Consider the following 15,611-nt stretch of genomic DNA (forward strand, 5'->3'; position numbering starts at 1 on the left):
ATGGTTTATGCACAACCTTGACACTAAGCATTGGCAAGTAGTTAAACTTGTCTTTCGGAATCGCAAAGAGGCACTTAATCATTGGGCCTCTTCTATCCTCAAGGCACTTAGCTACTTGTATGCATTCATAGACAATGATTGGGCTGGTTGTGGAGACTAGTGTTCACAAGTGGAAATTGTTTCATGCTTGGTGATTCATGTATCTCTTGGCTAAGCAAGATGCAATCTATAGTGGTCACATCGAATTGTGAAGCTGAATATAGGCCAACATTTACAACTACATTGGAATGTGTATGGCTTAGATGCCTCAGCCGATCTTAGTGTTGGATAACAATCACCCACTCCTATCTATACTAACAGTTAAAGAGCGCCATGGCAATTGTGAGGAGCCCGGATTTTCATGCTCGTATTAAGCACATTGAGGTGTAAGGGAGATTGACCTGGTATATGTCCCTACACAATACAAAGCTCTCTCTTGAGAAAAGTTTGAGGCCTTCTGCAAGGCTTTAGGCTTACTATCATTTGGGAATTGATTTGCCATTCCCTATGTATATCCATATCATTTACACCAAGGGGATTTGCTACATTGATTGTGCTTCTCTGGTTGTTTTGGTGGAAACTCAACCTATGCACACAACACCTTTTACCTTGTTGGTGAAGGGTTTTTCCCCTTATGAACACCCATTAGAGCGTGCTATGATAATATCTTAGGGTTGTACTTTCAATCATTCTCACATAGAGGACGTGAGTTTCGAGCAATCTGAATCTCCACCCACACCCACACCCACACCGCCTCCCCTCCTCCGCCACCCACCCTAACACAATATAAATACAATTGTATGACAAAGTTCAAATTGAACAGAACATAGTTAGGGTTAGGGTAAATTAGAGACAATGAACACAATGAAGAGTCTGAAATGAATGAATCTGAATAATACAATCCTCATGTAGTAAATACACTATGCAGTGAAGGAATAATGTACCCCAAACTCTCATGTCTCGAGGACCGAGGTGGAGATAATGAGCCGGAGAGTGTCATACTCTGATGGATCTCAAAACATAGGAAGGCAGCCTCTTGAAGATGTTTGACAGCAGCAAACGTAGTAGTATAGATGCTGGCATCTAGAAATAGGCAGAGGCGAGAGAAAATCAGCAAACACAGCCTCTAAAAGTAGGGCAATAGGCAGGAAAGCACCAGAATGATGTAAACACAGCAGTTAGATGATAAATGCAGCTTGCAAGGTGGTCGCCAGCTGATGGGGATGTCGCCGGTGCTGTAAATGCAGCTAGAAACTGCTGCCAGCTGCATATGCAACCTTTGGAGGGCTGGTGACAGCAAGGAGCAGCAACAAAAGGCACAGACCGCGAGGTAGAGGTTTGAAACAGACGTTGGATGGGTAAAGCCAATGTTGGCCAGCTTAGTTTGAGATGTCCTTCGTGAAAGGGGCGTGGGCAAAGAATCTAAAGCTCTTGAAATCTGCAAAAACGAGATTGACAGAATAGGAGGGCAAGTTGTCTATTTATAGAAAGTTTGGGGCCTCCAAAATTAGGGTTTACATGTGGGACCATAGTTTTTATTAGATGTGTTTGATTTGCCATGCAGACATCTGAAAAATGTCTGAAAACAAGAGTATGAAATCTTGTTTCATACTTGATATACTTTTAATTTGAAAAAAAACACGTTGGAAAGGTCAAGATTTGGAAAAAAGGCTATCACTTGGCAAAGAGCACACAAATACTTCACGATTAGCTATTGATGAGTTTATGGCTAACTTGGAGAGGGTTCTCATGGTGAGACAAGCATTGTAGGTGACCATGCAAATGCCCCTAATGTTGGAGCTACAGGTACAAGTGTTTCCACTTCATATAGTATTCAACCGCCAAGCTCAAAGAGGCAAAAATTGGGTACATCACAGGGACCTTTAGAGAAGTCTTGGAACATGCAACCAAGGCATAATGTCGATGTTGCCCTTCACAAGTTCTTTTATGTTGAGGAGATTCCTCATTGGAAAGTGAGGAGTCCATACTTTTTGGACATGGTCAAAACAATTGGGGAAGTTGGGCCAAGCTATAAGCCCCCATCTTATCATATGCTTGGCACAAAGGAGCTTGATGATGAAGTCAAATGCATTGATAGAGAGTTGCTTGATATTAGAGATAAGTGGAAGAAATATGGATGCAACATTTTATGTGATGGATGGTCTGACCCTTGTTGTAGACCCATCATTAATGTCATGATATCTTCCATACATGGTTATATGTTCATGATGTGATCTTGGATATTGGGCTGCAAAATGTGGTGCAAGTGTGTATGGATAATGCATCAAATTGTGTGTGAGCTGGACAATTAATAGAGTCACAATGACCTAACATTTTCTTCACTAGGTGCACTTGTCATTGGTTGGATCTCCTATTTGAGGATATTGGCAAGTTGTCTTGGGTTGCTCTAGTGTTAGCTAATGCTACAAAGGTTGTCACATTTATAACTCGCAAGTATACAATTTTAGCATTGTATTGCAAATTCAGCAAAAAGGATCTAGTGACGCCAGCTCAAACACACTTTGCTTACGTGTTCATTATGTTGGCAAACTTACTAGATGAAAGGTGCTATAATGGCTTGCGACGCATGGTTATGAGTGAAGATTGAACCAAGAAGAGAGTGTATCACATTGATAAAGCAATGCAAGTGGCTAGTATCATTTTGGGGTTTACTTTTTGGCAAGATGCAAAGAATATTTTGAAGATATGTGCACCTATTCTAAAGATTCTTCGCCTTGCAAATAGGGAAGATGCAATAATGGGGCTTGTTTACGACCTGACATATTGTATGATTGAGAAGGTAGAGGGCGTTGAGGGTGTGGATGCTAGCAAAATTATAGGAGGTTAAGGACTTGTGTGGTGCTGATAGATGGGATATGTTGCATTCTCCTTTACATGTGGCTGCTTATGTTTTGCATCCAATATGGAGAGCAAAGAATCTAGGTGGTGGTAGTGAAGTGCATGAAGCCTAGATGAATGTGATTGAGAGGTATACTATTCACGATGTTGTAAAGCAAGGTGTTTTATGTGATGAGTTGGACATGTAGAAGAATGAGATAGGTGGATATGCATACCCTATTGCAAAGGATTTGGCGAGGATGCACCAATGGGTAAAGTGGTGGAAAACATTTGGGCTTACACACCTCATTTGCAGCAACTAGCTATTAAGGTGCTTTCTCAAGGAACTTGTGCATATCAATATGAGAGGAATTGGAGTAGCTCTCTCTAATACATACAAATAGGAGAAACAAGTTACTTCCAAAGCATACAGAAAAACTTATTTATATCCACACAAATCTTCGCCTTATCTCTAGGATTAAACAAAGAGGATGGGAGAAGACTGAGGTTGTTGAGAAACGACTTCTTCAGTTTACACACTTTATTTAGGGTTTTGCAATGACAACCCCTAGAAGGGTTGGTGTCCACATTTTGGCCACTTTTTCAGTGGGCACCCACATAGTGGTATGCCACTCTAGACATCTTATGCTTATAAATAGGTAGTCACTTCATTCATTCTTTACCTCTCTCTTTAGTCATTCTTTACTACCTTCGGTCACCACCACCACTTTCCTTCTCTCACTAGCCCCTTCCATTGCCCTCACACCCCTTCAGGAGGACATTGTGGTTTGTGGCTGTCTTTACTCTTTCTCTTTTGCTTCAAGTGCCTTGTTTCATTATCGGACCTTGCATTTGGAGCATCTTTCATCTAGCGTTACCATCATCTGCTTGGCATTAGCACCTTTCTCCTTTAGGCTCCACCTTCACTTGCTTTTTTCAGTTTGGAGGCCTTCTCCTTGCCTGGCATCATTATCTCCAGCTTGGCGTCAGCAGCCTAGCCTTTGGCGATAGTCTCCATCACCAAGTGTCAGTGATTTCATCACTTGTCTATCACAGGGACTGTTGGGACTTGCGTTTTTGCAGCTTGGATCCTCCTCCATCACTTGGCATCACTCGTCTATCACAACGGCTGTTGGGACCTGCGCTTTTGTAGCTTGGCTCATCCTTCATCATTTGGTGTTATCATTATCTACCTAGCCTCAGCATCTGGGCTGCTCTCCTTGTGTTTGATAACTCCGACACTTTGGGATTTGCATTTTGCTGCCTAGGTCATCCCTCGGCATCAAAGGACTGAGGTTCACTCTCTTCACAACTATTGATCATCTTCCACATCTTCGACGGCATTAGAGGATTTGTTTCACTCCCTTCAGTGTGTAGATTTCCCACAGGTGTTACCGCTTGATTCAAATAGGACAATGCAGTTATCTTTTGAGCTTCGGCTCCACTGTGTTGGTTTCTCTTCTCATAGCATAATTCAACGCATCATGTCTGTGTTCTTGTGTTTTTGAGCTTCTCTTCTCTCTCAGTGTTTGTTGTACACACTCTATGTTACTCCCCGCAAACCCTACTATCCCTTTGCACTATTGCTTATTTTGACATGGTATCATAGCATACCTTGTTATTTTTGCGAGAGGTCACTTTGGCAATGATTAATAAGGAAGAGGATGATGATAGGCTTCTTGCATTTCAAGAATTACAAGAGGAATTGGAAGATTTGGATATTGTAAATCCAGCAGCAAAGCAGTGCTTGCTTTGTTGAGCAAGGAGGGGAGGATGATGACGATGAGGATAATGACATTGAGGAGGAGGATGAGGAGGGTGCATATTGTCCATGATCAATATTTGTACTCTTTTTCCCACATAGTTTGCTTCAACCAAACTGTTATGCAACCCTTTGTCTTTTTATGGTAGTCTTTTTTAACCTATATATCCTTTTTTGGATGTTTTTCACTTGTAGGCTGCAGTTATCAATGCTTCAATTGTGTCTAGACTCAAATGATTGGAAATGAGAATCTGAATTTATTTTGGTAAATCAATTTTGTGTTTTGATCATTGAATGCATTGTTGGTAGACTAAACCTATTGAAAGTTGAAACAATGGAATTCTAGTTTTCATTCAGCTTATTAGCTTTATCAATTTAGTATAAAATACTAGATTTGGATACATTTTTAGTCTTTTCAAAAGTCAAAATTAGAGCAATGTATGATTCAGTCCCAAGATGTGAATCATACTCCAATCATACTTTCATATTTGTTTGGATATCATGTATAATTGCCGCATAAAAAACTATGTGTGTGGGACACTAGAACTCTTTTAAACCACTCTTGGTTTCAAAGAATGGTTAAAATTCATTAATTAACTTGAGGTTTGGGGTTGTTTAATATAAGCTAATGATAATTTAGCTCAATATCCCCTCTCAGGTCCAAAATTGAAACCAAAAAGGGATTGTAAACAAGCCCAAGTCCTTTTTTTTTTCTTTTTTCTAAGGCGTGCTATCATGAGGACATGTATTTTTGAAACCTCACTCAATATGTGGATTAATTTTTAATCACATATTGAAGTAAATGCTGCATATGTGAGGTGTAACTAGGGTTAGAGTAAATTTATGAGCTCAAAATCCGAGGAACTCACAAGATGTCAAAGGCAAAAGTTGCTGTAAGTGCACAGACACTTGGTGGTATTTGGTGCCACTTGTTGGCCTAGGTCATTCATTTGGGCATAAGTATCAGTTGTGACATTAGAGAAGTGATGTTTAATGGTACTTAATGCCAATCTGATGGTTAAAGATGTCGCAAAGACACTCGGGAATGGAAGTTGCCTAGCCAATTTGATTATTGGTCAATCAAGTTATTTTTTTGGGCATCAAAATAATTATTAGATTAATTTTTCATATTTAAATATTGAAAAGTAATATTTAATAGGTTGAATAACGTTGAAATGGGATCAGAAGGTTGCCACTTGGCAAAACTTGCCCATGCAAGTGGAAAAAACGTATTTAGGGATTGGTGGAGTCTATTCTAGCCGTTGTGAGAGAAAAGGAGGCTGTTAGAGAGCAAGAGAGGTTGCTGATCTGATTTGCAATCACCAAGGATCAGTCCTATAGCATGTGACAATAGTTTGGAGCATTCTAAGAGCAGGTAACAGTAGCCCAAGGTTCTTTTAGTGCTAATGATAGCACATAGGATGGGGCAGCAGTTTATTGTCTGGTGGTCCTAAGCTGTAGGTGACAAATTCCATGGTTGTTTGACAGGGTAGCAGTAGTAAATGACTGATTTTCTTTAGTTCTTCACGAAGAAAGTTTGAATTTTCTCTCTCCTCAGCATTCTCTCTCATCTCCAGCCTTTCTATAGCCTTGCTTTGAAGATTAGAGCATTGAGATCACCAGAGGCTGAGAAATTTAGTTTTCTCTGTCGTAAACCCTACTGTGCAGCAGAAATTAGTGAATGCATAAAGAGGTTGATGACCAGCAAGGGGTTGACGAATTTGACGATAGCTTCAAGGATTAAATGCGTACAACAACAAATCTTTTTACTGAATTGGCAAATAATCCCTAGTTTTCTCAATTCGTGAATGTCCCAAGAAAGGACAACAAAGGCAAAGAGAAAAAGACATCTTCTACAGCTTCAGGATAGCCACAAGAACAGAAGGAAATGCCTAAGCATTCTTTGGAAGAGCCCAAAATGCTTGATGAGCACAAACAATTGGTACCCGCGGAGCAATAAATGCAAATGCATGGCCAACTTGGTAGTGCCAATCCATGGGAACGTGGGCACCAAGGTAGTTATGCACATGTAAGCATGGGACAGTAAGGATACTTTGGTGGTGGTACCGTTTTTCATGCTATGGTTGAATGCATGGCTCACAACACCCAATGTATCCAGGTAATGCAAGTGGAATGCCTAATCCCATGTATGGCAGCATAGATATGATGCTTGGGGCACAAAACGGGCCATATGGATATGTATTTGCACCCCTAGGGACTGTTGGAGCACAAGAATTTGGTGCTGGTCATGTAGGAGTATTTGATAGTGTTGGTTATCATGTAGATACAGAAAATGCACCCTTTTTGCAGCAGCCTAGTTATGATAACTTGACTCCCATAGGTTCGTCGAAGGACTATGATGAAGGTGGCAAAAGTGTGAAGTTTGAGCCTTTTACTGGTGCACAAGATAGGCTGAAAGCACTTGTTTTTATTCAGCAGTTTGATGCAGCCTACTCCAGAGGCAACTTCACAGAGGCATCTAAGATACTAAAGGTAGCCACATTTTTGAAGGGAAATGCATTGCAGTGGTGGTATACACTTTTTATGCAAGGGAAGTCACCTACCACTTGGGTCTAGTTCAAGCAAATGTTTGCTTCAAATTGGTTGACAAGTACCTTTGAATAAGACATTATGATAGCTTGGAATCAATTGAGTTCCAAAGATTGCAAGAACTTGGATCAGTATAATAAGAAGTTTTGGGATGCATTGCTACTAGTTACTTTTTATTGTATAGTATCCCTCCATGAGCAGGTGGAGATGTATATTTGTGGTTTGCCAAAGGGTATTCAGGGTTTTTGCATTAAGTCCACTGTTTCCAGCATGTCTCAACTTATAGAAACTGCTACTATAGTCGAGATTGCTGTGTGGAAAGAATGCAGGATTCTGAGATAGTGATGCCAAGCCATATGTCACTGAGGTCAAGGCTGAGAAAAAGGGTAAATCTGAAAATAAATTTGAAAATTAGGGCAGCTGATTGTCATAGGCATGCTTTGCACTTTGTAGAGGGCTATTATGTACTGTTGCATTTTGAAAAGGCACAGCTGTAAAAGATGAAGGGCAAAGAGTGACTGTATCCAAAGCTCTCTATGAGATACTATGGACCATTTCAAGTGTTAGAGAGGATCATTGATGCGTGCTATAGGCTGAAATTGCCTCCACATTGGCGGATACACAATGCCTTTCATGTGAGCTTGCTTAGGCCTTTTTATGGTGATATGCTAGAGGATGTATCTGCTGAAATTCAGTATGAGGTTGAAGAGCTCGATGCGATACTGGTACCAGAGTAGATTTTGGTACATAAAGAGCGGAAGATCAGGGGTAAGGTTTCCAGAAGTTTCACAATTATTCACCAATGGATGCCCAATGGATGGAGGAGGATGACTTGGTAGATGATCCTCAGTTGTTGCAGCTTTACCTTGATGCATTCTAGTTAGAGCCGACTTTAGTTCACGCTCAATCAGGTTTAGTAGAGCAGGGGTCCAGAGTATTGCTTGATGCTCATGAGCGAGCTGGCACCTCTGCTCCTCAATGATGAGGACGGCTCTAGATGTAGTGGATCTCGGATGTATTTAGTATACATTCAAGGTACTGTAGCTGATAGTATGTTTGTCAGAATATCACTATTCAGTGTACTAGTCACTATGTTTGGTATGCAAATGGGTATGGTTTTCACTACAGCTTTGAAACTATACATTTGCATTGATTATTGATCATCGGGGACTAATTAACGAATGTTGGTTTTCAGTGTACAATCATTAATATTCAGTGGTATTCAGCTGGTTTTGTGGACACGAGCATATGTTATGATGCCATTGATGTTTAAGCCATTGTTTATGCTATGCTATGGTTTGGTTTTGCCAAATGAGTTGAGCTTATGAGAAACAGACATGTCATATGATAATCTAGCATTGTTTTTGAGATTCTTTTGAGTCTTCTGTTATGTTATGTTGGCTGGTAATTTTCAGCATATGTTGGATATATGGAATGGTTGAGTAGCAGTGCATAATGTTGTGTTAGCTATGATGCCTAGTGGAAATTCTAGTCCACTATATTGCTTTTGATGCATCTAGTAGTGCCAATCGAGGACGATTGCAAGGATTTTAAGGGGGAGGATTGTTATGAGGATATGTATTTTTAAAACCTCACTTAACACATGGATTAATTTTTAATCACATGGTTAAGTAAATATTGTACATATGAGGGCTAATTGGGATCAGAGTAAATTTATGTAGCGCGTGACTTGAGGAAATCACGGGATGTCAAAGGCAAAAGTTGCTATAAGTTATGGTACACAGATACTTAGTGGTATTTGGTGCCAGTTGTTGGCTTAGGTTGTTCATTTGGCCATAATTGTCAGTTGTTGGTGACATTAGAAAAGTGGCCTTTAATGGTACCTAATGCCAATTTGATGGCCAAAGATGGTGCAGAGACACTGGGGAATGGATGTTGCCTAACCAATTTAATTATTGGCCAGCTAGATTATTTTTTTGGGTACCAAAATAATTATTAGATTAATTTTCAACATTTAAAGACTGAAAATTAATATTTAATTGACTCGATAATGTTGAAAATGAAATTGGAAGGCTGCCACTTGGTAAAACTTGCCCATGCAAGTGGGAAAAATGTTTCAAGGGGTTGCTAGAGTCTATTCTAGCTATTGCGAGAGAGAAGGAGGTTGTTAGAGAGCAAGGAGACGTTGCTGATGTGATTTGCAGCCACCAGGGATTAGTCTTACAATATGTGACAGTAGTTTGCAGGCCTCTAGGAGGAGGTAATAGCAGCCCAAGGTCCTTTTGGTGCAGATGATAGCATATAGGATGGGGCACCAGTTTGTTGTTTGGTGGTTGTAAGCTGTAGGTGATAGCTTCCATGGCTATTTGATAGGGTAGCAATAGTAAAGGACCGACTTTCTTCAGTTCTTCCGCAAAGAAAGTCTGAATTTTCTCACTCCTCAGCATTCTCTCTCATTTCCAAGCCGTTCTATAGCCTCACTCTGAAGATTACAGCATTAAGATCACCAAAGGCTGAGAAATTTCAGATTTCTCTGCGGTAAACCCTAATCTGCACCAGAAATTAGGGAATGCATAAAGAGTTAGATGACCAGCAAGGGGTTGAACAATTCGATGATAGCTTCAAGGATCAAATGTGTACAACAACAAATCATTTTCTACAGCTTCAAGATAGCCACAAGAACGGAAGGAAATGCCTAAGCCTTCTTTTGAAGAGCCCAAAATGCCTAATGAGCACAAACAGTTGATACTCACGGGGTAGGAAAAATGCATGGCCAACTTGGTAGTGCCAATCCACTAAATAGTTGATACTCATGGGGCAGGAAAAATGCATGGCCTTTAATGGTACCTAATGCCAATTTGATGGCCAAAGATGGCACAGAGACACTGGGGAATGGATGTTGCCTAACCAATTTGATTATTGGCCAGTCAAATTATTTTTCTGGGTACCAAAATAATTATTAGATTAATTTTCAACATTTAAAGACTGAAAATTAGTATTTAATAGACTCGATAATGTTGAAAATGAAATTAGAAGGTTGCCACTTGGCAAAACTTGCCCATGCAAGTGGGAAAGACGTTTTAAGGGGTTGGTGGAGTCTATTCCAGCCATTGCAAGAGAGGAGGCTGTTAGGGAGCAAGGAGAGGTTGTTGATGTGATTTGCACCCACTAGGGATCAATCCTATAGCATGTGATAGTAGTTTGCAGCCCTCCAGGAGCAGATGATAGCAGCCCAAGGTCTTTTTGGTGTAGATGATAGCATATAGGATGGGCAACAGTTTGTTGTCTAGTGGTCGTAACCTGTAGGTGACAACTTTCATGTCTGTTTGACAGGGCAGTAACAGTAAATGACTAAATTCCTCAGTTCTTCGTGAAGGAAGTCTGAATTTTCTAGCTCCTTGGCATTCTCTCTTATTTCCTAGCCTTTCTACAGCCTTGCTCTGAAGATTACAGCATTGAGATCACCAAAGATTGAGAAATTTCAGATTTCTTTGCTGTAAACCCTAAACTGCAGTAGAAATTAGAGAATGCATAAAGAGATGGATGACTAGTAAGGGGTTGAAGAATTCCATGATAGCTTCAAGGATCAAATGCGTACAGTAGCAAATCTTTTTGTTGAATTGGCAAAGGATCCCTAGTTTTCTCAATTAATGAACGCCCCAAGGAAGAACAATAAAGGCAAAGAGAAGAATACATCTTCTACAACTTCAAGATAGCCACAAGAACGGAAGGAAATGCTTAAGCCTTCTTTGGAAGAGCCCAAAATGCTTGATGAGCACAAACAATTGGTATGCATGGGGCAACAAGTGCAAATACATGGCCAACTTGGTAGTGCCAATCCATGGGAACATGGATAGCAAGGTAAATATACACATGCAAGCATGAACAACAAGGATACTTTGGTGGTGGTACCATTTTTCATGCTATGGTTGGACAAGTACCGCATATTGGAATGTATGGCTCAAATCCCTATGGTATGCAACAGCCACTGCATGGCTCACAACACCCAATGTATCTGGGTAATGCAAGTGGAATGCCTAATCTTATGTATGGCAGCATAGGCATGATGCCTAGGGTAGAAAGCGGGCCATATGGATATGTATTTGCACCCCTAGGGACTGTTGGAGCACAAGGATTTGGTGCTGGTCATGTAGGAGCATTTGGTAGTGCTGGTTATCATGTAAATACAGCAGATGCACCCTTTTTGTGGCAGTCTATTTATGATAACTTGACTCCCATAAGTCTGCCGAAGGACTATGTTGAAGGTGGCAAAAGTGTGAAGTTTGAGCCTTTTAGTGGTGCATGAGATAGGCTGAAAGCACTTGTTTTTATTCAACAATTTGATGCAGCCTACTCTGTAGGCGACTTCACAAAGGCATCTAAGATACGAAAGGTAGCCACATTTTTGAAGGGAAATGCATTGCAGTTGTGGTATACACTTCTTATTCAAGGGAAGTCACCTACCACTTGGGTCCAGTTCAAGCAAATGTTTGCTTCAAATTGGTTGACAAGTACCTTTGAAGAAGACATTATGATAGCTTGCAATCAGTTGAGTTCCAAAGATTGCAAGAACTTGGATCAGTATAATAAGAAGTTTTGGGATGCATTGCTGCTAGTTACTTCTTATTGCATAGTATCCCTCCAGGAGCAGGGGGAGATGTATATTTGTGGTTTGCCAAAGGGTATTCAGGTTTTTGGCATTAAGTCCATTGTTTCGAGTATGTCTCAGCTTATAGAAACTGCTACTACAGCCGACACATTGCTGCGTGGAAAGGATGTAGGATTTTAAGTAAGTGATGCCAACCACATGTCATTGAGGCCAAGGCTGAGAAAAAGGATAAATCTGAAAATAAAGCTGAAAATCAGGGCAGTTGATTGTCATAGGTGTACTTTGCACTTTGCAAAGGGCGATCATGTATTGCTACATTTTGAAAAGGAGCGACAGAAAAAGATGAAGTTCAAAGAGCAATCGTATCCAAAGCTCTCTATGAGATACTATGGACCATTTCAAGTGTTGGAGAGGATCATTGATGTATGCTATAGGCTGAAATTTTCTCCACATTGACGGATACACAATGCCTTTCATTTGAGCTTGCTTAGGCCTTTTCATATTGGTGGATACACAATGCCTTTCATTTGAGTTTGCTTAGGCCTTTTCATGGTGATGTGCTAGAGGATGTATCTGCTGAAATTCAGCCTGAGGTTAAAGAGCTTGATCAAATACTGGTACTAGAGCAAATTTTGATACACAAAGAGCGGAAGATCAGGGGTAAGGTTTTCAAAAGGTACGTAGTGATGTTTTACAGTTATTCACCAATGTATGCCCAATGGATTCAGGAGGATGACTTGGTAGACCATCCTCAATTGTTGCAACTTTACCTTGATGCTTACTAGTTGGAGCCAACTTTAGTTGGCCTTAATCAGGTTCAACAGAGTAGGGTTCCAGAGTTTTGCTCGATGCTCGTGAGGGAGCTAGTATCTCCGCTCTCCTTAGTGATGGACGGCTCTAGATGTAGTGGGCCTCGAATGTATTTAGTATACATTCAAGGTACTGTAGCTGACAGTATGTTTGCTAGGAGATCACTATTCAGTGTCTAGTCACTATTTTTGCTATGCAGATGGATATGGTTTTCACTGCAACTTTGAAACTGTACATTTGCTTTGATTAATGATCATTGAGGACTAATTAACAAATGTTGGTTTTCAGTGTATGATCATTAATATTTAGTGGTATTCAGCTAGTTTTGTGGACAACAGGATATGTTATGATGCCATTGATGTTTTAGCCATGGTTTATGCTATGCTATGGTTTGGTTTTGCCCAATGAGTTGATTTGAGGAGAAAAAGACATGTCACATGATAATGTGGTAATGTTTTTGAGATTCTTTATGAGTCTTCTATTATGTTATGTTGGCTGGTAATTTTCAGCATATGTTGGGCATATGGAATGGTTGAGCAGCAATGCGCAATGTTATGTTAACTACGATGCCTAGTGGAAATTTTAGTCCACTATATTGCTTTTGATGCATCCGGTAGTGCAATCGAGGACAATTGCAAAGTTTTAAGGGGGAGGATTGTCATGAAGACATGTATTTTTGAAACTTTGCTTAACACGTGGATTAATTTTTAATTACATGGTTAAGTAAAGATTGCACATATGAGGGTTAATTGGGATTAGGAGTAAATTTATGAGTCCGTGACTCGAGGAAATCATGGGATGTCAAAGGCAAAAGCTGCTATAAGTTATGCTACACAGATACTGGGTGGTATTTTGGTGCCAGTTGTTGGCTTAGGTCGTTCATTTGGCCATAATTGCCAGTTGTTGATGACATTAGAGAAGTGGCCTTTAATAATACCTAATGTCAATTTGATGGCCAAAGATGGCGTAGAGACACTGGGGAGTGGATGTTGCCTAACCAATTTAATTATTGGCCAGCCAGATTATTTTTCTGGATACCAAAATAATTATTAGATTAATTTTTAACATTTAAAGATTGAAAATTAATTCTTATTGGCTGGATAATGTTGAAAATGTAATTGAAAGGCTGCCACTTGGCAAAAGTTGCCCATGCAAGTGAGAAAAATGTTTTAAGGGATTGCTAGAGTCTATTGTAGCTATTGTGAGAGAGAAAGAGGTTGTTAGAGAGCAAGGAGAGCTTGGTGATGTGATTTGCATCCACCGGAGATTAGTCTTACAGTATGTGATAGTAGTTTTGAGCCCTCTAGGAGCAGACAATAGCAGTCCAAGGTCCTTTTGGTGCAAATGATAGCATGTAGGATGGGGTGGCAGTTTGTTGTCTGGTGGTTGTAAGCTATAGGTGACAGCTTCCATGGCTGTTTGACAGGGCAATAATAGTAAACGATTGACTTTTTTCAATTCTTTGTGAAGAAAGTTTGAATTTTGTCTCTCCTCAACATTCTCTCTCATTTTCCAGCTTCTCTACAGCCTTGCTTCAAAGATTAGAGAATTGAGATCAACAAAGGCCAGGAAATTTCAGATTTCTTTGTTATAAATCCTAATCTGCAATAGAAATTAGGTTTAGCAGTAGCCTCAAGAAGCGTGCCAGAAATCGGAAGCTCCAAGACTTGGATTCAATAGGGCTGAAGCTTTTTTCAGTCAAACTTAAGTGGAGGGACTAGCAAATCAATGAATTTGGGGCATTTTCCATATCCACCAAAGTGGGTGAAGTGCATTGACTGCCCGAATCAAGGGGCAAATTAGATTGAAGACTTGTTGGTCATTTGGCACAACAAGGGGAGTTGGAATATCGAAAGGGATTGGGAAAATCCCATTGTACATTAAAAGTTAATTTACATTTCTCCTTTATGCAAGTGGAATATCTTATTCCTTGGGTTGCTAGAAGGAAAGTCTGGTGGCTGCTCCACATTGGCCTCCTCCTCGAGAAAACCATTTAGGAAGGCACTCTTGACATCCATCTGATGTATCGGCCAACCGTGGTGAGTGGCTAGCGCGAGTAGCAACCGAAAGAAAGTCAACCGTGCAATAGGGGCAAAGGTTTCTTCATAATCAATGCCATGCTTTTGTCGAAACCCTTGCACTACAAGGCGAGCCTTGTACTTGTCTAAAGTCCCATCAGCTTTTAGCTTAGTCCTAAAAATCCACTTTGTCCCGATTGCTTTCTTGTGGCTCGGACGATCTTCCAATGTCCAAGTCGCATTTCGGTCAATAGTCTCGAGCTCCTTCTCCATGGCTGCTCACCATTGAGGGTGCTGAAGAGCCTCCTGCCATGTATCGGGCTCAGAATGCGCTATGTAATCCGTTGTAAATAGTGACGCAAATGATGCGTGAGGAGCAAGCCAAACAGATCTTCTAGGTCTCTCTATAGTGGAATTTGGTTGTAGGATCCCCAAATCCCGCAAGGTTTGCTAGTACCAGCGAGGTAACGGGTCGCGCGAAGGGGGCCTAGGAATTGAAGAATTTGCGGGAAGTAGACCAGGCTTAGTAGGTACGATCTCCGATGATGTGGAAGAAGGAATCGGATCGGAATCCGGTGCAGAAGATTGCACAATATCCCTCTCGTCAAAGGCGACATCCCGCCTAACGATCACCTTGTTTGTCCAAGAATCGAACAACTGATAGGCTTTCGCCTCAGAGGAATATCCCACAAAAATAAGAAGATCAGCTCAAGGAGTGAGCTTTCCTATCTTGTCGTTAGGCGGGCGTGTGTATGTACGATACTTGAAGACTCTGAAGTGGGAAATAACAGGCCGAGAGCCAAAGAATGCCTCATACGGGGTCTTCTGAGGAAGAGCCGTAGTCGGGCACCGGTTAAGGATGTAAACCGAAGTGTTAACAGTCTCAACCCAAAGACGCTCAGGAAGCTCTGCTGAGAACAGCATAGAGCGTGCCATTTCCATGACTGTTCTGTTCCTACGCTCGACAACTCCATTCTGAGAAGGGGAGTTGGTAGAGGGAGCTGGCGAGAAATGCTATGCTCCT

At 40.8% G+C, this 15,611-nt stretch overlaps 1 protein-coding gene and 1 pseudogene across 3 annotated transcripts in view; both read left to right on the forward strand.

Annotated features, from left to right (window-relative positions):
- The window catches only part of LOC148024395 (putative sulfur deprivation response regulator), a 33,464-nt gene that overhangs the window by 10,957 nt on the left and 6,896 nt on the right, over positions 1-15,611 (forward strand). The gene's annotated exons all lie outside the window — the stretch shown is intronic.
- On the forward strand, positions 1,615-2,647 carry LOC148024396 (uncharacterized; annotated as a pseudogene).

The sequence above is a fragment of the Lygodium microphyllum genome, chromosome 15, assembly GCF_053477565.2.
Source record: "Lygodium microphyllum isolate KBCC chromosome 15, Lygodium_microphyllum_v1.1.10, whole genome shotgun sequence".
In the NCBI taxonomy this organism is placed as follows: Eukaryota; Viridiplantae; Streptophyta; class Polypodiopsida; order Schizaeales; family Lygodiaceae; genus Lygodium; species Lygodium microphyllum.